Source organism: Ochotona princeps, chromosome 14 (assembly GCF_030435755.1).
Source record: "Ochotona princeps isolate mOchPri1 chromosome 14, mOchPri1.hap1, whole genome shotgun sequence".
In the NCBI taxonomy this organism is placed as follows: Eukaryota; Metazoa; Chordata; class Mammalia; order Lagomorpha; family Ochotonidae; genus Ochotona; species Ochotona princeps.
Genome location: NC_080845.1, coordinates 64,982,478 through 65,003,663, shown reverse-complemented (window position 1 = coordinate 65,003,663; position 21,186 = coordinate 64,982,478). Strand labels below are relative to the sequence as shown.

Sequence of the window (21,186 nt, the reverse complement as noted above, 5' to 3'; positions counted from 1 at the left end):
ATAGAACCGTCCTGGGGATGCCAGGAACAAATCAGACCAACAAAATCCAAAAAGGTTTTGAGGTCTTTCTTTTTCACCCTAATTCCTCGTGTCTTGAATGAATCTATAAGACCTTGCAAGAATAGGTCATGTTATGATAATGCTTGTCCCATCTTACCTTGGCTCCGTAAGATTTGCGCCGTGAATATTTCCCACGAGCTCGATTTCCGGCGGGTCAACCGTGAAACTGCTCAACCTGTGTTCCTTTTCGACACCACGAGAGGCCTCTCCATGAATGATGGCATGGCGTTCTCTCTGTCGGTGGTCTGCACACATCCACGTTGGGCACCAATTTGTCCTGTCCAGCAGGACAGTCAACGGGGTCGCAGTCACCTAGGAGAGAATGAAGGGACAAGAGACACGAAGAATGGACAGCAAGACAGTAGGTCTGATCAAGCTGTCAGTTTATTGATTTCAACTGAGGGTTTTTATATTCTTCAGTAACTAAGGCTCAGGGAAAGAGAAGCTGGGACGCAAGCCATGGTCTCAAGACCGATTGTTCTTGAGCAGCCACCATATCAACAATAGTAACCAACATATCGACAATAGCGTAGGTAATCAGTAACAAGATGTTGGTAAATACAGCATCAATCACATTCTGAAACAGTTGCTAGGAACAATTGAAGCTAAGCGTGTGATTAGTTTCATAACTTCTTTCCCAAGCATCTAGCCAACCGGGGGTTTCCACTGTCCCATAGGTCTATATTCAAAATGGCTTCAGTGTGGCTATAGTGCACGGCTCCTGACAACAACACTCGGCGGGAGTTGAAGGACATTGTGTTCATTGGGTCTCTGGATTATATGCAGAGAGAATGGCGCTTTCTCTGGAATTTCCCACAGATTTATGTTATGCCTGTAAGTGTACCACACAAGATTGTGAATGTTCATAATGATAATAATAATAGTACTAGCATTGACATAATAGTAATAATAGTAACTTGCTTTTGTGTAGTACATTTTGAGTACCAGAAGCTGTTTTGAATGTTCTAGAAATCTATCTAGATGGACAAGTGGATAGATATACATTGACTCAGAAACTTACCTACACAGAGCTGCTAACAAATGATACGGCAAACTGTGTCAGATAGCAGCTAAGTAAGTTACAATATCCACGAAAAAATTCTGAGTCATGGAACGAGGCTAAGCCCCGAAGCTCCACATGAAGAGCCCAGGGCATTTTGGTCCTGGTAGAGCCAGCAGCTGCCCCTGAAGTCTGATTCAAAACTTTCAAGATTGAGCACATTAACACAGCTGTTTAATAAGGATTGATACCTTGTGCTCGGGTTGGCAGCACATATAATAAAACTGGAACAATACAGAGAGGATTAGCATGGCTCCTGTGCAAGGACGACACGCAGATTCGTGAAGTGTTCCATAATAAAAAACAATAATAATTAGGAGTGATACCTTGATGCCTACATGAGCAATTCATCAGGAAATCCCACTCTTGATGGGATGTGAATATGTGGGTTATTTTTCCTTTTAAGAAGTCTCTGAGGGCCCGGTGACGTGGTCTAGCAGCTAAAGTCCTCGCCTTGAAAGACCCGGGATCCCATATGGGCACTGGTTCTAATCCCGGCAGCTCCACTTCCCATCCAGCTCCCTGCTTGTGGCCTGGGAAAGCAGTTGAGGACAGCCCAGTTCATTGGGACACTGCACCCAAATGGGAGACCCGGAAGAAGTTCCAGGTTCCAGCTTCGGATCGGCTCGCATCGGCCCGTTGCGGCTCACTTGAGGAGTGAATCAGCGGACGGAAGATCTTCCTCTCTGTCTCTCCTCTTCTGTGTATATCTGGCTGTAATAAAATGAATAAATCTTAAAAAAAAAAAAAAAGAAGTCTCTGAGTTTTGGGAGAATTTGACCCCTAGAACTGTACTAGATGCTCTTCTCTGCTTGAGCTTAAGCCCTTCACCTTTCCTGGTCTCCCATGTCCCTCTTTCCTTAATTCCCTACCTCTTTCCCTTGCTTTGTCCTGTCCACAAACATTTAAAAGGCAGCTGCTCCACACTAGGGTTGTGGACAGTGCCTGTTGAATCTACATGTCACGTGTAGCTAAAAATCTATCTACCTATCTATCATCTATCTATCTATCTATCTATCTATCTATCTATCTATCTATTTATCTCTATCTATCTAGATTTCCAAATGTCTACAATTATCAAAAAAGTCTATAAAGTTTAGGGCAGGAATAGGGAATATTTAATACATAATCAGTATATATTGTAATTCTTTGTGAAAGATTTCTCTGCTGTTATCAGTTGCAGACACTGCAGGAGATAAGGCTTGTGTGCCTGTGACATACCTCTGTGAATGCAATGTGGTTACACCATGTTTGAAGGTGAGGAAACCATAGCTCCCATTCAAAGTTGGCATACCTTGCTCAGAATCATGTGGCTTGTCAAAGACAGATGGGGATTTCACACCCTGACTAGTGCCAAACTCAAAGCCCATTCTTTTGCCATGAGATCTCTTTTATAGTCCATTTAAAATATAGGGGGATATGTCAGCAGGTTTATGGGTATCAGAATTAATTATGCATTTATACCAGTGTAAAAATAAATATATATTTTTAATATATATATGTATATATATGTGTGTATATATATATACACACACACACATACATATGAAGTTGTTCAGAAAGTTCATGAAGATGTGTATATTGAAAAAAAAACCCTGCATACATTTCCAAGTCTTTTGTGGGAAAAGGAACTTTTTAAAATCAATTCATTTTATTTGAAAAGTAGTTCACTTTCCAAAAGTCCATCCCAGCTCAAATTGGGCCTGATGAAGCTGGGAGGTGAGAACTCAATCTAGCTTTCCAATGTGGAAGGTGGGGATTCAGTTCTGTGAGGCATTTCCTGCTTCCTCTCAAACACGCACCTGAAGAAGGCCGGAACTGGGAGTGCAGCTGGCACTCAAACTTTGGCACCCCATCATGGGATGTGGGCATCTCAAGGAGAAACTTGACATGATGCTAAATATCCGACCCTGAAACTTGTCATTTAGTTCCACGCTCCACAAATGTTTTGAAACACCCTGCTACGAGGTTTGATTGGCATTTTCAGCAAAAGACTGAGATCAGCTTTTTTCAATGAGGAAAATCCTGCCTGGATAAAGTCTCCTTTGAACCCCACTTCCTGGTTCCAGTTCCCTGCCAGTGAACAGCTTAAAAAATCCAGCTTTCAGAATTCAGTGTTTTTACTAAGTACAGATACACCCACTTAGCTGAAGGGGCTACACAAATATCTGTTTATGTTGTTCCATTGAAGGATAGTAACTGGATTTCTGCCTGTTACTCCATTCTCTTGTAGAGCAATGGTTAATTTAAGCATGTGTCAGGTTGTAGTCTCAGCACACTTTACTATTGTCAATATTTTTGCTACCTAATAGCATACAGTATTATACCTGGAATCTTCCAGCCTGGCAGGTTGCTATTACAAAAGATTGCTTAATTGTAGATTACTACTGTACATTTAAGTTTCAGTAATGTATTAAGTTGTCAGACTTAATTACCGTTATATGTTTAGATTATGCCACAGATTATTTAGTTCGGTGTCCAGGTTTGCCATCCTGTTCTCTGGGTGACATGACAGGGCAGTAATTAGAGCATTACTGAAAAACCTGATGTTTTCCAGGGAGATGTCCAGGAAGCTTGGTGTTCTTACTGATCCTCTGGCAAGTCTGGACTCTGCTGTCCCTCGGCCTCAAGCTCCCCTGGCGAATCTGTGTGGAATAGTCTTGGTGGCTCAGGCTTGACTTGGTAAGTGTAGAATGGCTGTGAAGATGTGGCTAAGTCCACTGATCAGAGTTGTTACCAGATACCCAGTGGCAAAGTCTGACCCAGCTGACATGTATTTCCTTTTCAAGAGAAAGAGTTTGCTGCTCTTATCCATGGATTCACTTCCCAGAGGCCTACAATTGTCAAGGCTGGGCTGAGAATTCAATTTGGGTCTCCCATGTGGGTAGCAGGTACCTAACTACACCTGAGTAATCACTGCTGTCTCCCAGGGTTTGCGTTTGTGGGAAGTTAGAATTGGCAGCCAGAGCCAGGATGAAGCCCAGGGAGTCCACGATGGAACACTGGAATCTTATTCACTAAACACCTCATCCCATTTCTGTACCATGCAGAGTCATCTTTGGCATTATAAGACGTTTATCAGCATTTCAGACCTCTCCCTGCTAGATGAGCCACTACTTCCACAGTTGCAATAATCAAAAGAATGATCAAATGACATCAGGTGATGAAACTGCACCTGAATGAGAACCTCAGAGCTACAGACAGGGAGTGAAGCTTCACTTCACTTCAAAGTTTCATTTTCTTCAGAGTGATGGAGTGAGCAGGGGGAATTGACCTTGGAGATAGGCCAATCAGGGGCATCTGCATGTCTGCAAATGGAATGTGGCCTACACTACTACCAAGATAAGAACTGCTTGCTGGAGACATGTTGTATGTGACTAGGAGGGAGTAAAAACAGTCTGCAAGAGACAAACGGGATCCTTGTCAAGACTCCACTGCAGTGGATGGGACATGGACCGTAGCTCGAGCTAGCAGCAAAGTTTGTTTGCTTTTGCATTGTTGCATGTGGAACTTGTCTGTGTGTGGTTTGGGGATCTTTTGGACCTAACACTGACAGTACATCATTGAAGAAAAGAAAGAAGCTATTGTAGAACAGAACACTTCCTCCCTCACTCCCCCTGCCAGATTGAACCAACCCAAAATCAACCTCTACAGCTGGTCCTGGGAGTTGTAATACAGTAAAATGCTTGACAGAGACTGAGCTAAATGTGATGTAAGGAACAATAGATGAGCAGATCTCTTGGTCTTAGAAACGAAGCAGGGGGCAGTTGGAGAGGAATCAGAATGTCCCAGTGACATTGTAACAGGCGGGACCCTAGAGTCATTGCTCTCATTCTGGACCAGAGGCTCCTAAGATTTATCTTCAAGTATCTGAGAACCCTGGATTATGACCAGAACCTGTCAGCCTATTGTAATACTTCTATTTTTTTTTCTTCCACTTTGGGCCATCTCTAACTTCTGAGGTATGTATACATACTAAGCACACTAAGTAGAAACAGGTTGTCCATTAAAGTGGTTGTAAGGAAATCGGATAACCTCCTTGCTGACCCAGAGGAACACCCAATCACTATCTTGGGACTGCAGATCTCAGTTCCACAGGACTATATGTACCAATAAATCTTTGTTGAATTTGCCTGACAAATCACCTGTTACTTAGCTCAATTTGTTTTTTGGCTGGCTGGAAAGGGTCATACAGACATGACCTTGTTCATCTTTTCTCAGTAATACTGATGTACTTGGGGGAAAAAAATGTTGTGCCATTTTCTCCGAATTATTTAAGGAACAATTTCATGGATTAAGGGATAATCCATTCTCATTAAAGAATGTGTTCTGAGCTTTCTGTCCAGTGGGTTTGTTTTGATCTGTAGTATCAAGGACTATAATGGCAAGATTTGGGAACTGATGACATCTTCATCCTCCTTGCAAACCAAGAAGTTAACCACAAGTCTCCTGGATCCTAGCCAGAAAACAAAGCAAAGCAAAACTTGCATCTTGTATTCTTCACAGCAGTAAAAGTAGCCAGAGCATCTTCATTGTGGTGCTAATTGCTCCAACCTTACATCCCACCAGGCAACACGAAGGAGAGCAAAGAGACAACTGCACCAAGTGTTGATAGAAAAGGAACCTGAGTTTAGGGAACCACAATCTTACATGATGGGCAGTAAGCATGCTTTACCATCAGCTCCAGAGGGCAGACCAAATGTCTGCCACCCAGTGCTGGGTGCTCTTCTCTTCCTGGACAAATATTTTTGAAGCAGTAGTTCAGGAAGGCGGCAGCCAGTGCTTCCGATCTCACTTCTGACAACGATCAGTTGTGTTCACTGCAGAGAGCACCTTTGGGGGTGATAGTCACAGCCTGGAGACAGACAGATGAAAGACTTGGACGATTTGGCTGTCATTGTTCTGGCCTCAATTAGCATGATTCTGTAAGCCCTTGCTACTGCAAATGTGGAGCATGAATCAACATCAGTAGATTCTGGGAGCTGGCTAGATAGGTGGACTTCCAGGCCCCACCCTAAGTAGAATGAGTCAGAGTTGGTGTTGTCACAAGACGGCGAGGTGGCTCACAGTACAACTCCAGCTCAATCTGAATTCAAGTAATTCTAGGAATTCCAGCAGACATGGGGCCATCCACGGTATTGTGTTGTTAGAAGTCTAAGCTGGGATGACCATAGGTTCCTTTTATGTGCCTTTTGCCCCTGTATACTCTGGAAAACAAACAAAACAACAACAACAAAACGTGCCTGGATTTGAAAGATCCTGCACCAAAATAACTTCATCCTTTTATTCAATTTTCACACAAAATGTTGAAAGCATCCTTACAGCAAAGGGGCACTAGGAAACTAGTCTGCAGCAACTTGGAGCCAAGGTAGAAAACTGTCCCTGTGGAGACGGAAGGATGTCAGACAGGAGACATGTCTCCAAGGGATGGAGATGCATGGAGAAGGGAAAAATGCCCCCAAGTGGGGGGGTCAATCCCACAGACACCCCAAAGGAGGCCCCATCCCTTGACCAGGGAATCACACCAGCCTACCTTTTCTGGAGTTCCTGTATTCTTTTTTTTTAGTAAACATTTATTTGTTTTTATTTAAAAGTCAGATATAGAGAGAGGGGAAGAGACAGAGAGAAAGATCTTCCATCTGATGATTCACTGCCCAAGTGACCGCAACAGCCAGAGCTGCGCTGATCTGAAGCCAGGATCCAGGAGCTTCTTCCAGGTCTCCCACGCAGGTGAAGGGTCCCAAAGATTTGAGCCATTCTCAACTATTTTCCCAGGTCACAAGCAGAGAGCTAGATGAGAAGAGGGGCTGCCAGGATTAGGACCAGTGCCCATATGGGATCCCGGAGCGTTCAAGGCGAGGACTTTAGTGGGTAAGCCATAGCGCCAGGTCCTGAGTTCCTTGTATTCTTAAACCTCTCTATTTGTGTGTAATCTTTGCTCTCTGCCTTGCAGAAAATCTTTCCAACATCCCCTTTACCAAACAGCTAAGGAAATGTGATTTGGGAGTTGTAGGGCTGGAACAAGAGGGTATAGGTTTTAATACATGGCCAGGAGAGGCTACCTGCGAGTGACGCTCAGAATCGGAAGGGGAGGCAGGTCATGCAGACCTCTCACACAAGCTATACCCCAGGCAGAGGCAGCGAGGTGGCAAAAAGCCCAGGCTATTCAAAGAATTTGGATGTGACTACCCCCCGATAATCCAGATGTAACTATTGGTGAATGACTGCATTTAACTCCTGCAAACCAACATCCCTTTCTCAAAGCTGAGTGGAGATAACGTGGTTCTTCATGTGCCTGAACTTTGATCCTTCTACTCTGCAAAAACAGTCTGGAACTTCTTGCTTCAGGGGTTGGATTTCCCTTGCCCTCTTGTTATCTTTATTCACCAGCAGGCCCCGGTCTCCCAAGGATAAACTCCACAGCTTAGCTTGTTTCTCAGAGGGTAGCAGGATGAGCAATTTTGGCCTGATACATCTAGCCACTGGCTTAACCACAAGTTCCTGCTTCCTATTTGTCAAGTTATCTGCCAAGGGATTGGATAAACACTGGGAGGAACTCGAGGGATTTAGGGTGGCCACTACTGGGAGGAACTTGAAGGATTTAGGGTGGCCACTTGAGGACTGGATAAACACTGGGAGGAGCTAGGCAGAGCATAAAAGAAAGCCTGGAGTTTCAATAAAGATCAATCTATCATCCTATCATTGATTGGCATTCTGTGTACTGCGTGTTGTCTTGTGTTGTCTCACTGCGTTGTCTTTTTTGTAAGCCTAGTCCCTCTGCTCGCCTCAGGATACATGGCGACGCAGGTTTTGCCAACATCTGGAGGTCCCACCGAGATTGAGAAAGAGAGGATACGATGAAGGGTCATCCCGGGAGACTGGCCAGCTGATTCAGGTAAGTGGGACGTATTGTAAGTCTCTCCTAAACTGGTAGGAGAGGGAGTTTGATTTTGAAATATAGTCAGGTTTTAGTTTTATTTTGAAATACAGTTAGGTTTTAGACTTATTTTGAAATATAACTAGGTTTTAGATTTATTTTGTAAGTTTTCAATTTATTTTGAAGTAGTCAGGTTTTAGATTTATTTTGAAGTATAGTTAGGTCTTGGTGTTCAATTTATCTGGCAAAAAGGACGATAAAATGGGTTCTGCCTTCTCCCAGGGTAAATTGGCCACCGAGCTTGAAGAACTTCTACATCAGCTGGGGATGCCAGTTAAAATTAAGATGATTAGAAATTTTGTTAAAGCCATTCAATCTAGTACTCCTTGGTTTATTGTTTCAGGCAACTTGAGTATTCCTGATTGGGAACAGGTTAAGGCCAGTTTACAATCTTGTTTACAAAAAGACCCAGATAATTTCCCCATTGTTAACTTTTCTTTGTGGCGCTTAGTCTGTGATTCATTATTTACTGATAAAATGAAAGCTGAGAAACAGTTAAGAGAAGTACAGACTACTTTTGAAGAAATCCAAGGGAGGGAAGTTCTACGGTCCTTGGAAGCCTGGAATGAGGCGGCCTCAAGTGAGGCCACCCCGAGTGAGACCTCTTCTTTAGAGGAGAGTGAGGTCTCTTCTTTAGAGGAGACCCAAGCCACTTCTTCAGATGAGAACAAGGCATCTTCCTCGGAAGAGTTTGAGGAAAAACGAGATGAGGAGATTTTCTTAAAGCGGAAAATTAAGGATAAGGAGAAGGTTTTCTTAAAACGGGAAATTAGGGACATTAAAAGAAAGTTAAAGAAGGCAGCAATAGGTGAATGTTCCTCTGGCAAATTGTCCAGTTCAAGACCACCACCATATGCCCCTAATTTTGTGACCCCTACCACTCCTCCTGAGGAGGAAGCCGCGGGCCATTCACCCAATAATTACCCCACGCGGCCATTGAGTGACGGCCTCACTGATCAGCCGGTGGGTGGGGTTCTATGCTTCCCTGTAATAGAGGTCCCAGTTTGAGGAGGTCCCCCTCGCAGGAAGCATCAGCCCCTTCAATTTAAAGACCTCAAAAATGTAAAGCAGGCTGTTAAAGATTATGGTGCCCAGGCACCCTTTACTCTAGCACTCATAGAATCCTTTTGAAGTTTGAATCTTACTCCTAGTGATTGGATGCGATTGTGCCGCTCTGCTCTCAATGGTGGCGACTTTCTCCTATGGAGAGGGGATTTTCAAGATAGGTGCAGATTTTTTGCTGAGCAGAACGCGGCTGGGGGACACGCAGATCGAAGCCTTGAAATGCTTACTGGTACTGGACCTTTTGAGGGCATCCAACAACAAGTTAATTATGACCTAGGAGTTTATGCACAGATAGCGAATGCAGCTCTTGGAGCCTGGAAGGCCTTGCCTAATGCTAATACACGGGACCAGCTTTCCAAGGTCTTGCAAGGCCCTACAGAACCTTTTCAAGAATTTGTGGACCGTATTATGCAGGTTGCTACTAAGATCTTTGGTAACGTGGAACCAGCAATGCCAGTAATTAAGCATATAGCCTTTGAGAATGCTAATAAATATTGCCAGGATGCTCTTATGTCCCACAGAGATAAGTCCCTGCATGATTATCTTAAAATTTGCAGACATATTGATTCCACCCATGCCCTTGGGCAAGTGATAGCAGCCTCTGTTCAACACCCTCAGCCCCACCCTAGGGCGCCTCCCAAAACCTGTTTCAAATGTGGACAGCCTGGACATTTTAAAAAACAGTGCCCCAAAAATCCGTGACAAGGAAGATCACCCCCGCAATCCTTGCAGGCCCCAGATCTTTGTCCAAGACGCTGTAAAGGCTATCATTGGAGCAGTGATTGTAAGTCCAGATATGATGCCCAAGGCAATCCCCTATAGGGAAACAGGGTCAGGGGCCCGCTCCGGGCCTCCCAACCTCAGGTGTACGGAGCCCAGCAGACACCTGTAACCTCTGGAACAGCACAGACTCCTTTCAGAGTCCCTCTCCCACGGCAAGGAACACCGACATTTCAACCCTCCTCAGAGTAACACCAGGTAGTGCAGGACTGGACCTCTGTGCCACCTCCGGAGAGGTATTGACCCCGCTCCTGGGGCCCCAACAGATAAAAACAGGAGTCAGGGGCCCCTTGCCTAAGAATACCTTGGGTCTGATCCTAGGAAGAAGTAGTGCTACTATGCATGGAATCAGAGTACTCCCAGGAGTGATAGATGAGGATACCCCCGCAGAAATAGAAGTCATGGCAGAATCAGCCAAAGGCACTATAATCATTCCACCAGGAGCTAGATTTGCCCAGCTGATCTTGATCCCCAAGGTTCCAACTGACAACCCCATTCTTAAGAGAGATAGACAAGGAGGGTTTGGAGATTCTGGCCCCTTGGCATGTTGGGTCTCCGACATGCAAACCCGACCCACCTTACAGTTAGATATAGAAGGGAGAAAATTCACAGGTTTACTTGATGCCGGGGCTGATAGTACAGTTATATCCCAGGCACAGTGGCCAAGTTCCTGGCCATTAGAGGCCACCCCAACCATTCTCCAAGGGATAGGAACTTCTCAGCCACAGAAAAGCGCCAGGTTGTTAAGGTGGAAGGATCAAGAGGGGCATTCAGGAGTTTTCCAGCCGTATGTCTTACCACATATTCCTATCAATCTGTTGGGATGAGATTTGTTGAGTGCCATGAATGTTGTATTGACCTCTCAGCCTGTGCCAAATATGCTTAATAGACAGGGATAGTTTCCTGGAAAAGGTTTGGGCAGACATCTTCAAGGTGACTCCTAACCAGTCTGACAGGGGGAAAAGATGCACAACGCCTGAAGTGCAGAAAATGTCTGCAGGAGACTTGCCCCCTGCATCAGTGACCGGAGATTCAAGTTCAGGCAAGGCTCAATGAGAACCTTTGACAAGAGCAAGAAGTGAAGAAATGGGGAAGGTTGTGCCAGGACTGCCTTCCGGCTGGGCCAAGTTTCTTGACCCAATCACTGGAACCTTTCGTTAGTATCATTCACCCACCAACACTGTTCATATGTACCCACCGGAAATGGCTCCTTCATCTGCACCTCCTTCCACCCCTGCAACTCGTAAAGCCAAGCAACAGATTCCTGCTGAACGGGATAGGGAACCGTCCAAACTGAAGCGCTCCTACTCCTCCCCAGATATAACCCAGGTCATCCAAGAAGAAGAGAAGAGGAAGCCAACAATGACTCCAACAGTTAATTGGGAAAATAAGCCAACATCCTATCCTAAAGCTGAGATCTCGAGACTTTCTGCTTCTCAGATTTGGAACCTCAATCCTGTGTTTGGAGGCTCTGGACCAGCTCTCACAGGACTCCGTGATCTAGGAAACACTTGTTACATGAACTCAATACTGCAGTGCCTGTGTAATGCTCCGCATTTGGCGGACTACTTCAACTGAAACTGTTACCAGGATGATATTAACCAGTCAAATTTATTGGGGCATAAAGGTGAAGTGGCTGAAGAATTTGGAATAATCATGAAAGCTCTGTGGACGGGACAGTATAGATATATCAGTCCAAAAGACTTTAAAATCACCACTGGGAAAATCAACGATCAGTTCGCAGGGTACAACCAGCAAGATTCCCAGGAACTGCTCCTGTTCCTCATGGATGGTCTCCATGAAGATTTAAACAAAGCTGATAATCGGAAGAGACATACAGAAGAAAATAATGATCATCTCGATGACTTTAAGGCAGCAGAATATGCTTGGCAGAAGCACAAGCAGCTCAATGAATCTATTATTGTCGCACTTTTTCAGGGTCAGTTCAAATCCACAGTACACTGCCTCACCTGTCACAAAAAGTCCAGGACTTTTGAGGCCTTCATGTATTTGTCTCTACCACTAGCATCCATAAGTAAATGTATGCTTCAGGATTGTCTTAGATTATTTTCCAAAGAAGAGAAACTTACAGATAACAACAGATTCTATTGCAGTCATTGCAGAGCTCGCCATGACTCCTCAAAAAAGATAGAAATCTGGAAACTGCCACCTGTGCTGTTGGTGCATCTGAAACATTTTTCCTATGATGGCAGGCAGAAGCAAAAATTGCAGACATCTGTGGACTTCCCATTAGAAAATCTTGACTTGTCACAGTATGTCATTAGCCCAAAGATGGAGGACTGGATGGAGGCCACTGCACTGCCTACTGTAAAAATGCAGCAAGACAGCGGTGGTTCAAGTTTGATGATCATGAAGTTTCTGACATCTCTGTTTCTTCTGTAAAATCTTCCGCGGCTTACATCCTCTTTTATACTTCACTGGGATCACGAGCAACTGATGCAGCCACATAAGGATGTGGCTCATGATGTAGGTGATGAGCTAGTTACTTTTTAAAAGGCTCAGCAATGCAACTCTTGAAATACTTACAAAGGTAATGGATAGGTAAAGCTGGACATGTAGAGGAATTCTGGAACTGTAAGAGCTGTGTTACTAGCCCTATAGAAGTCAGACCAGTGCTACTATCAAAAAGAGACAAATAACACCTAAGTATTGCAGTAAGCATCCCTTACAGGTACCATTTATTGTAAAAATTTTTTAGTTTGCTCCAAAGTTAAGGTATTAATTGGATCCATCCCCTATGATTCCCAATAGGTGGTATGGCTGCAGAATAATATTGATGATTGGTCTGTCTTTTGTGCTACGGTTTCTTCTCAGTTAATAATTAATCATTATCCTTCCCATCCCTTAGTATGTTAAAGCCCATTGTTTACAGGCCTATGCCTATATGGGTGTCCCCAAAAAAATTAAGACCGATAATGGACCGGCCTATGTTAGCCAGGTTTTTGAGAAGTTCTGCCTAGATTTTAATACAACTCACAAAACAGGCATCCCTTATAATCCTCAGGGTCAAGCCATTGTTGAACGTGCCAACCGCACCCTTAAAGTTTATCTAGAAAAAGTAAAGAAGGGGGATGTGGCTGAGCATTGCAGCTCACCCCATTCCTTACTGGCATCTGCCATCTATGTGCTAAATTTTTTAACTGTCACTAATGATGTAGCTCCTGCAGAGCGCCATTGGCTTGGCCCTGCTAATGAGAATAAAGGGCAAGTAAAATGGAAAGATCTGGCCACAAATAAATGGCGGGGACCAGATCCAGTACTAACGTGGGGGCGAGGCTCCGTTTGTGTTTTTCCCCAGGATGAAGAAACACCTAGATGGGTTCCTGAGAGACTTACACGGCAAATCTCCTTGGCTCCAACTCAGCATGATCCCACTCCTAATGATCTTCTTGCAGGATAGGAGACCCTGACAGCAGTGGTGAAACTTCCTGGTATTCTGCCCATGGGAAACGCAGATCTTCAGCTGCTCCCTGATTTACCATCATATATGTGTTACCCCTATGAAATGGCATTTAACTGGCAGCATGGATGTTTTAGGAACAAAGCGGAATCTTGGCCATGGGGCTGATGGTCGTAGCCATGATTGCAGTACTGTTTACTCTTCTTTGCTGCCTATGCAGGCAACAAGCCGGGGAGCAGGTCATTACTTGACAAACCATGATGGCTTTAGCTGTGGAAAACCCTAGTGCTCAAGTTTGGTTGAACATGGTGTGATGGGCAGCCAGAGACTGGTAAGATCTGGCAGCGCTGATGACCAACCTAAGACAGGGATTCCCCAGGTGGGGCTCCTCATGACGGGTAAGGCGTCAACTGACTGTTGGACAACCTAAGACAGGCGTCCATTAAAAAAACAAAAAAGGGGGACATGCAGGCCCCGGTCTCCCAAGGATAAACTCCACAGCTTAGCTTGTTTCTCAGAGGGTAACAGGATGAGCAATTTTGGCCTGATACATCTAGCCACTGGCTTAACCGCAAGTTCCTGCTTCCTATTTGTCAAGTTATCTGCCAAGGGATTGGATAAACACTGGGAAGAACTCGAGGGATTTAGGGTGGCCACTACTGGGAGGAACTTGAAGGATTTAGGGTGGCCACTTGAAGACTGGATAAACACTGGGAGGAGCTAGGCAGAGTATAAAAGAAAGCCTGGAGTGTCAATAAAGATCAATCTATCATTGATCGGCATTCTGTGTACTGCGTGTTGTCTTGTGTTGTCTCACTGCGTTGTCTTTTTTGTAAGCCTAGTCCCTCCGCTCAGCTCGGGGTACGTGGCGACGCGGGCATTGCCAACATTCACCATCAAGTGAAAATATTCTGTCTTGATTCTGCAGAAGTTCTGAACATTGCTTATAGTCAGTGAACCCCAAAACAGTAGTTTTTAGGAAGCTTCTCTAGTTTCTTGCTGTCCTCCCACAAGTAGCTTGATTGATTTATTTGGACCTTACTAATGAGAAAGCTTTGTCAGAGTTGTTGGATCCATCAGAACAGCCTGCAGTGCATACAACATATAGATGTCTGTAGTAAAAGCTCTTTAAGTTACACTGTATTTAACATTTTAGTGCTTCTTAATTTTAACTTCATATACTGAGTAAGATTTGGAAAGATAAGTCTCTGCCAGCTCCTTGAGTTATTACTTAGGCATGGCAAATATAATATGTATGAATTAGTTTACCATTGATAAGGGTGACTATGCTGTGGAGAATACCAGTTCAGACTCATTGAGTTGGAAAAATATGCCAAACAAAACTATACGTAGTATTTTACCTGAAGGCATCCTTAAGACCGTACCCTACCCACATTCCATTATTTTCTTCATCTTTACTTTTAAAAAGATAAATATTAGCTATCTAAAGAGATTAAAATGAAATGCTTGTCTTTACAAAGTCTGTTGAAATATGCTTTAAGACATGCCTTGGCTATTGTTAGATACAGATATAATATGAAAAATAAATGTTTACAGATCCACTTGTATGAAAAAAATTATATTATGCTCCCTCAAGGAATGTTTGGTAGGTTAAGACCTTGATAACATACTAAAGAAAAGCCAAAATTTAGAGCTTTTGAATACTTCTATTTGGCCCTAACAACACATGGAATTGTGATAAAATGTAGCAAATTGGATTAGTTGTATAGTATTTCTTATCACTTGTCTAGCTCTTGTATATTGTAATAACTAAGTCTTGCATGGTATTACCCGATAGGTAACCATTCTTTTGTTAAAAAACAGAACAAAAAACATTCATAGTCTGTACTCAAGAAGTGCCTACAACTGATTTGTGTTTGATTTTCAAGCCCCTCTAATAAATTATATCTGTCTTCTATGGTAACAACAACAACAAAAAGACCACAAGAATTGGAATAGGGACTGCGATCAGGACTGAACATGATTCTAGTGTCACTTGGCATGGGTATGGACCTGGTTAGAGGATTACCAGACTGGAATAGACTCCAGCACCCACTGGTGTTTTAGAGAAACAGGGTGAGTGTAGGATGGGCTGGGTTAAGTCCCAGCACCTCCTGAACCTCATGAGAGCTTAGTCTTGGTGAAGAGCAGTTATGGCTAGACTGAAGCACTCAACAGTAGGAACCGGAATGGATGTGGGCCCATTGTGAAAGGCCATTTTTCCTACCAGGGCAAAAAGTGGATTAAGTTAGTCTGAACTAAGGACCCATCCTTGTGTGTGATATCTATTACTGAGAAGAGACCTGATAGATCAGCGTGGGGAACACCTGTCAGGATGCATTTGCTGTAGGTGAGTGCAAGAAGCAAGTCCAGGAGCAGCTTAGAACAAGCCAGGTTGTGGTACCCATCAGCATTTTTGTGTGTCAGTATTACATGTGAGACCTGTAGGGTGGCTGGTAGGCAGTTCCTGCCGGGTCACTGCTCCCACTGGTGAGTGTGATTACTGAAAACGGGGCAGACAAATCTGAGCAGTGTTGCAATACCTGTTAGCTTACACATGAGTTGAGTGGAGGAGAGTCAGGCTGTGCTAATCAACTCTATCCACTGGTGCAGCCATGAGCCAAAGTAAGTGTAGGCTGGTTTGCCTTTGTCTCAGCATCAACTGGCACATTATGGAAGAGAGGGCAAGTCCTGTATGGAAAGACTAAATAACTGGGCCAGGTGCAGTTGGCTAGTGGCTAAAGTCCTCACCATGCAAGTGCCAGGGACCCATATAGGCACCAATTCATATCCTGGTTGCCTCACTTCCCATTCAGCTACCTGCTTGTGGCCTGGCTAAAGTAGCTGAGGATGGCCCAAAACCTTGGGACTCTGCACCTAAATGGTAGAAGTTTCTGTCTCCTGGCTTAATTTTGACTCAGTTCTGAATGCTTTAGCGACTTATGGAATGAATCAGTTTGCATTAAGTTTTCCTGTCTGTTTTCTCTATATATGCAAGATTCAAAAGAAAAACAATAACAAAAGAACAAAGTTAATGCACAAAAGAAAAAGCTGTGGGAACTTCCCCAGCATCTGTATTCATAAACATCGTCAACAACAAAAAGGCTGTAGTACAACCCAATGAATGCAAGATTCATGCCTAGGAGTGGGACTGGTGGGGAATTTGTGGGCCCCTCTCAGATGGGCCTCAAGTCTCACAGGTGGCCATGAGAATCATGGCTGGTGGTTGGCCTGGCTAGATAGGTGGTGGTACTTACCAGCATTTGTGCTGGCTGGATTGCAGGGTTAGTTGGTTTCAGCTGGGCTCCAACACTGTTATAGGTGTATGAGAACTGAATGAGACATGGGGAATCCTGCACCAACTTGATGCAAATGGCAGCATTGTGAAGACTCAGGACTGGGGATCGGCCTGGCTGGCTTATTTGGGAGTCACCCTGACGAGGCTGCAATTCGTATTGATGAATGTGAGGACTAATTGTGTGGTGTACAGTGTTGGGTTGGGCTGCAAGATCAATTGGTTTATATGAGAATCAGGTTAGACATATAACTGACCCAGCAATTGCAACTACCAATGTGTGTGTAGGCTGACATCAGTGATGGACAGAGCTGGTCATTGTACTGGTCAGCTCTGTACACTAGAGTCAGGTCTGGGATCCTCTCAGATTGTCGCGGCTAGCTGAGCTGGCATAGTAGGCACGGCGAATGTCCGAGCGAAAAGCACCGACACACGGAGACCATGATGGTGTTACAAGTGCTGGGAGCCGTCGTCTCTCTGAGCCGTCCCTCCACAAGCCTCTTTATTACCATATTATCTCCTCTTTCCCCCAAGCCCATCAACAGGACAATAGGACACCAATGAGTCTGCAAAGGCTAGGTGCTACTGCCCTAGGCCCGATTCCTGAGTGCTCAGCTTAAGGAATGTAAATCAACTCCTCAGCCCACAACATATTCCCCCTTCTGTATTAAAGCAGACTTGAATGCGCCTGTCTTAGGTTGTGGACTCTCAGGTTATCAGCCTTACCCGTCATCGGGAACCTCCGTAGCATGACGGAGACCCTGTCCTAGGTTGGTCAGTTCCCGGTCCATCTTACCCGTCACTGGCTGCCATTCAACGCCTTGTCTGCTGCAGCTGCTCAAACCATACTTGGGGAAGCTGGTAACCCTGTTCCAAGGCTGGGAGTGAATATCAGCTCAGTAGCAAAGAGCAAACAGCAATTCCCGGGCTTGGGAAAACAAAGCACTTCACAGGTGAAACATACATAAAAGGCACAATGGGAAGCAAGAGGCCATGATCTTAGGAGTAACTTAGCTCAGTAACAATGAGCAGACAGCAGTTCCCAGGCTTCGGAAAACAATTTGCACTTGCACAGATGATAAAACAGAAATGCATACAATACAACAGAAAGGCATACGATGGGGTACAGGAGGCCTAGACCAAATCTAACAGCATTTGCTATTTCTTTTCCAACAAATCAACCCATAGTCCAGTATGCCCACCCGCTCATGTTCCTCAGTAAAGTCCTGTTGTTCCATAACTCTGGCAGTCTGTTCTGCAACCTTGTTCACTGTCACCACGGTAGCTGGCGGTGGCGGCTGTTGATGTACTGGCTATGATGGACGCCGTTATGCCAAAGTCTCTTTTATTCTTATCAGGCCAACATAGGCCTCTCCGTCAGTCCCAACAGGCACAGGCAGGATTCAGGGCAGCTGCAGGATAACAGCAGAATCGCAATAGCCATTCCAGCATGCTGTCAGGGTGCACTGGAACTTGGTGTCATTCCGTTCACAGGCATCTCCTGTACTTAAGAAAGAAGCATAGGGATAACACAAGCAAACACAAGCTTCAAATTCAAGAGCTAAGGTTCACTCACAAGAGCGAGTCCTCAGGTTCAGAGGAAAGAAGAAACTAATCCTCTGCCATAGTGGCAGGAGGAAAAACAAGAGAGAAAAACCTGTAAAGTTTCCTCTCAAAGATGTTTCTCCAAAAACAAAGAAAATTCCTGGTATCCAAGGTACCTGGCCCTGGGACAAAAGGCCAGAAAGGTGTCATTGGCCAACTTCTTTGGTCCCTTTCAAATGATAAAGAGGCCAGTCTGAAGCCCTCCTCCTTGCCAATGCCTGGAGAAGTGGGCTGAGGCTTCAGGTGGGGAATAGAAATGCAAATGTCACCCTTGTCTGTTGGGGAAGTAAGTACCTGTTAAGATAAGCATTTGTCCTGGGAGAGACATGCTCAGGTGAATCCAAGACAAGGTGGGGAAAAAATAAACAAAACAAAAGGAGTTTCAAATCAAAGCACGCATGGGTAATAGCAAGGCTCAATACTTCCTCCCCCATCCCACATAGCTCTCAGAGAACAAAGTCCAAAGCCACTGATAAACTTCGGCTTTGCCACCAGTCAGGGAACACGCTGCAGAACAGCGACAAAATACTGATATACTTATGTTAAATATAAAGGCCTAATATACTTGCTTGTCCCGTTGATCTTCCGACTCAAATGCCATCATCTTGTCCAGTATCCGAGCTCTCATAAGACTCTGCAGCAGAAGCTTGCCGGACAAGCCTCTCAGGAATCCACCTCGGACCATTTTCATTTTCTGGGAAAACACAAACTGATCCTCGCCCCCAAATGAGGACGGGATCTGGGCCTAGCCACTTACCAGTCAAGGGGTCCTTCCACATAACATAACCTTTCTGCTTCTGAGACGGATTCCAATGATGATCTGCAGCAGACCGTCCTTCAGCATCCAATGTTAGAAAATTTAAAATAAATAATACAAGATTCAAATGATCTCGGGGAGTGCTATATTCCCCCTTTTTGGTTTTAATAAGGTAATCCTTAATAGTAGTTGGCACGTTCCACAATACCTTGTCCTTGAGGATTATAAGGAATACCTGTAATTAGTTGTATATGGTGGGAGGCAGCAAAATCACGAAACTTGCTGCTAGTATAGCAAGGACCATTATCAGTTTTGATAACTTTAGGAGTTCCCAAGATGGAAAAACATGCATAGCAATGGGCTAGAGTATGTCTGACTTGTTCTCCTGTCTGAGGAGTAGCTAAAATAAATCCAGAACAAGTATCGATAGTGACATGCACATACTTTAGTGTCCCAAACTCTGGGATGTGTGTCACGTCCATTTGCCAGACATGATTGGGCAACAGTCCTCGGGGATTTACACCGTAATGAGGAACAGGTAAAAATTGAGGGCACACTGAGCATTGCTTCACGATGGTTCTGGCTTGTTCCTTAGTCAGACTAAAGCGCAAACGAAGCGTGTTAGAATTCAAGTGAAATCTAGCATGTGCCTTTTGAGCTTCTTCAAGAGCTGAGGCTACCAATTTGGTGGCTGAATCTGCAGCCGCATTTCCTGATGTCAAGGGCCCAGGTAAACCTGTATGGGCTCGAATATGAGTCACAAAGAATTTATCTTTGCGGGCCCAAATACAGGCCTGAATTTTAGCAAATAGAGATGCTGCTGTGGAGTGGGAAGAAATTTGGCCCGCAGTCTCCAGCACAGGAAGGGAATGGGCAACATATCCACTATCAGAATACAAATTAAAGGGCTGCATGGAAAATGTTTGAAAGACAGCAAGAACGTCCACCAATTCTACAACCTGTGCAGAGACAAAAGATGTGGGGATGGTGGTAACCTGGCTATCTACTACAAAAGCTGCCTGACCGTTTGACGACCCATCAGTGAAAACAGTTAGAGCTTCTGGCAATGGTTGAAGAGAGGTTACAAGTGGAAAAACAACAGGATGCAAAATAAAAAACTGTACAATGGGGTCCTTGGGATAGTGGTTGTCAAAATTAACATTTAAAGTACTCAAAAGTATTGACCAGGTCTCTTCCATATTCTGCAACCACAAAAGCTGCTTCTGAGTGTATGGAACAATAATGGTATCTGGGACCTTCCCAAAATGTCTTAGGCTGCTTTTAGTGGCCTTTTGTATCAACTCTGCTATGGCCAAATAGTAAGGCACAATTGTCTTAGCAGGAGAGACATGCAAATGTTCCCACAAAATAGGTCCCTGCTGATAAAATACCCCTGTAGGTGTATATGAGGATGCTATAACAATAAATAAAAGTGGAGTACTGTAATCAATCCTGGTCAAATGGGATTGTTCAATCGCTATCTCAACTTTGCGTAGGGCGTGACGTCCCTCCATAGTCATTATCCTAGGGGATGTTGGAGAGGAGTCACCTTTTAAGATATCAAACAAAGGTTTCAAATCTGCATTAGTAAGTTTCAAACTGGGCCTCATCCAATTTATATCTCCTAACAATTTCTGAAAATCATTAAGAGTTCGCAGCTTTTCTGTGGCTATGGAAATTTTTTGGGGTTTAACACAATTCTGAAAAAGTTGAAATCCCAAATAATTAAATGGAGAAACAAGTTGTATTTTATCTGGGGCTATAGCTAATCCTGCTTTTTCTAACTCTTGCTGTAACTTACACAAACAGGATTGCAACACCTGAGTAGATAGAGCTGCCAGCAAAATATCATCCATATAATGAACGATCATAACAGAGGGAAAGCTGGCGCGCACCGGTTTTAAGGCGGCAGCCACATAAATCTGACACATAGTAGGACTATTAGCCATTCCTTGGGGTAAAAATTTCCATTGGTACCGTTCAAATGGTTCTTGCAAATTAACAGAAGGCGCACTGAAAGCAAAACGAGGTGAATCTTCTGGATGAAGCGGAATGGAAAAAAAGCAATCCTTTAAATCAATCACAACAATATTAAAATCTTTTGGAATGGCAGAAGGCAGTGGTAATCCTGGCTGCTGTGATCCCATTATCTCCATGGTAGCATTCACTGCTCTGAGATCCTGTAAAAGTCTCCACTTCCCTGATT

The 21,186-nt window shown here is 44.2% G+C and overlaps 1 non-coding gene and 1 pseudogene across 1 annotated transcript; both read left to right on the top strand.

Moving 5' to 3' along the window:
• Positions 1-1,314: 1,314 nt before the first annotated feature.
• LOC118760711 (U6 spliceosomal RNA) lies at positions 1,315-1,421 on the top strand. The gene has a single exon (XR_004996941.2). It is a non-coding gene; the product is annotated as a U6 spliceosomal RNA (small nuclear RNA).
• Positions 1,422-2,367: 946 nt separating this feature from the next.
• LOC131481853 (ubiquitin carboxyl-terminal hydrolase 8-like) lies at positions 2,368-12,373 on the top strand (annotated as a pseudogene).
• The last annotated feature ends 8,813 nt before the right edge of the window (positions 12,374-21,186 follow it).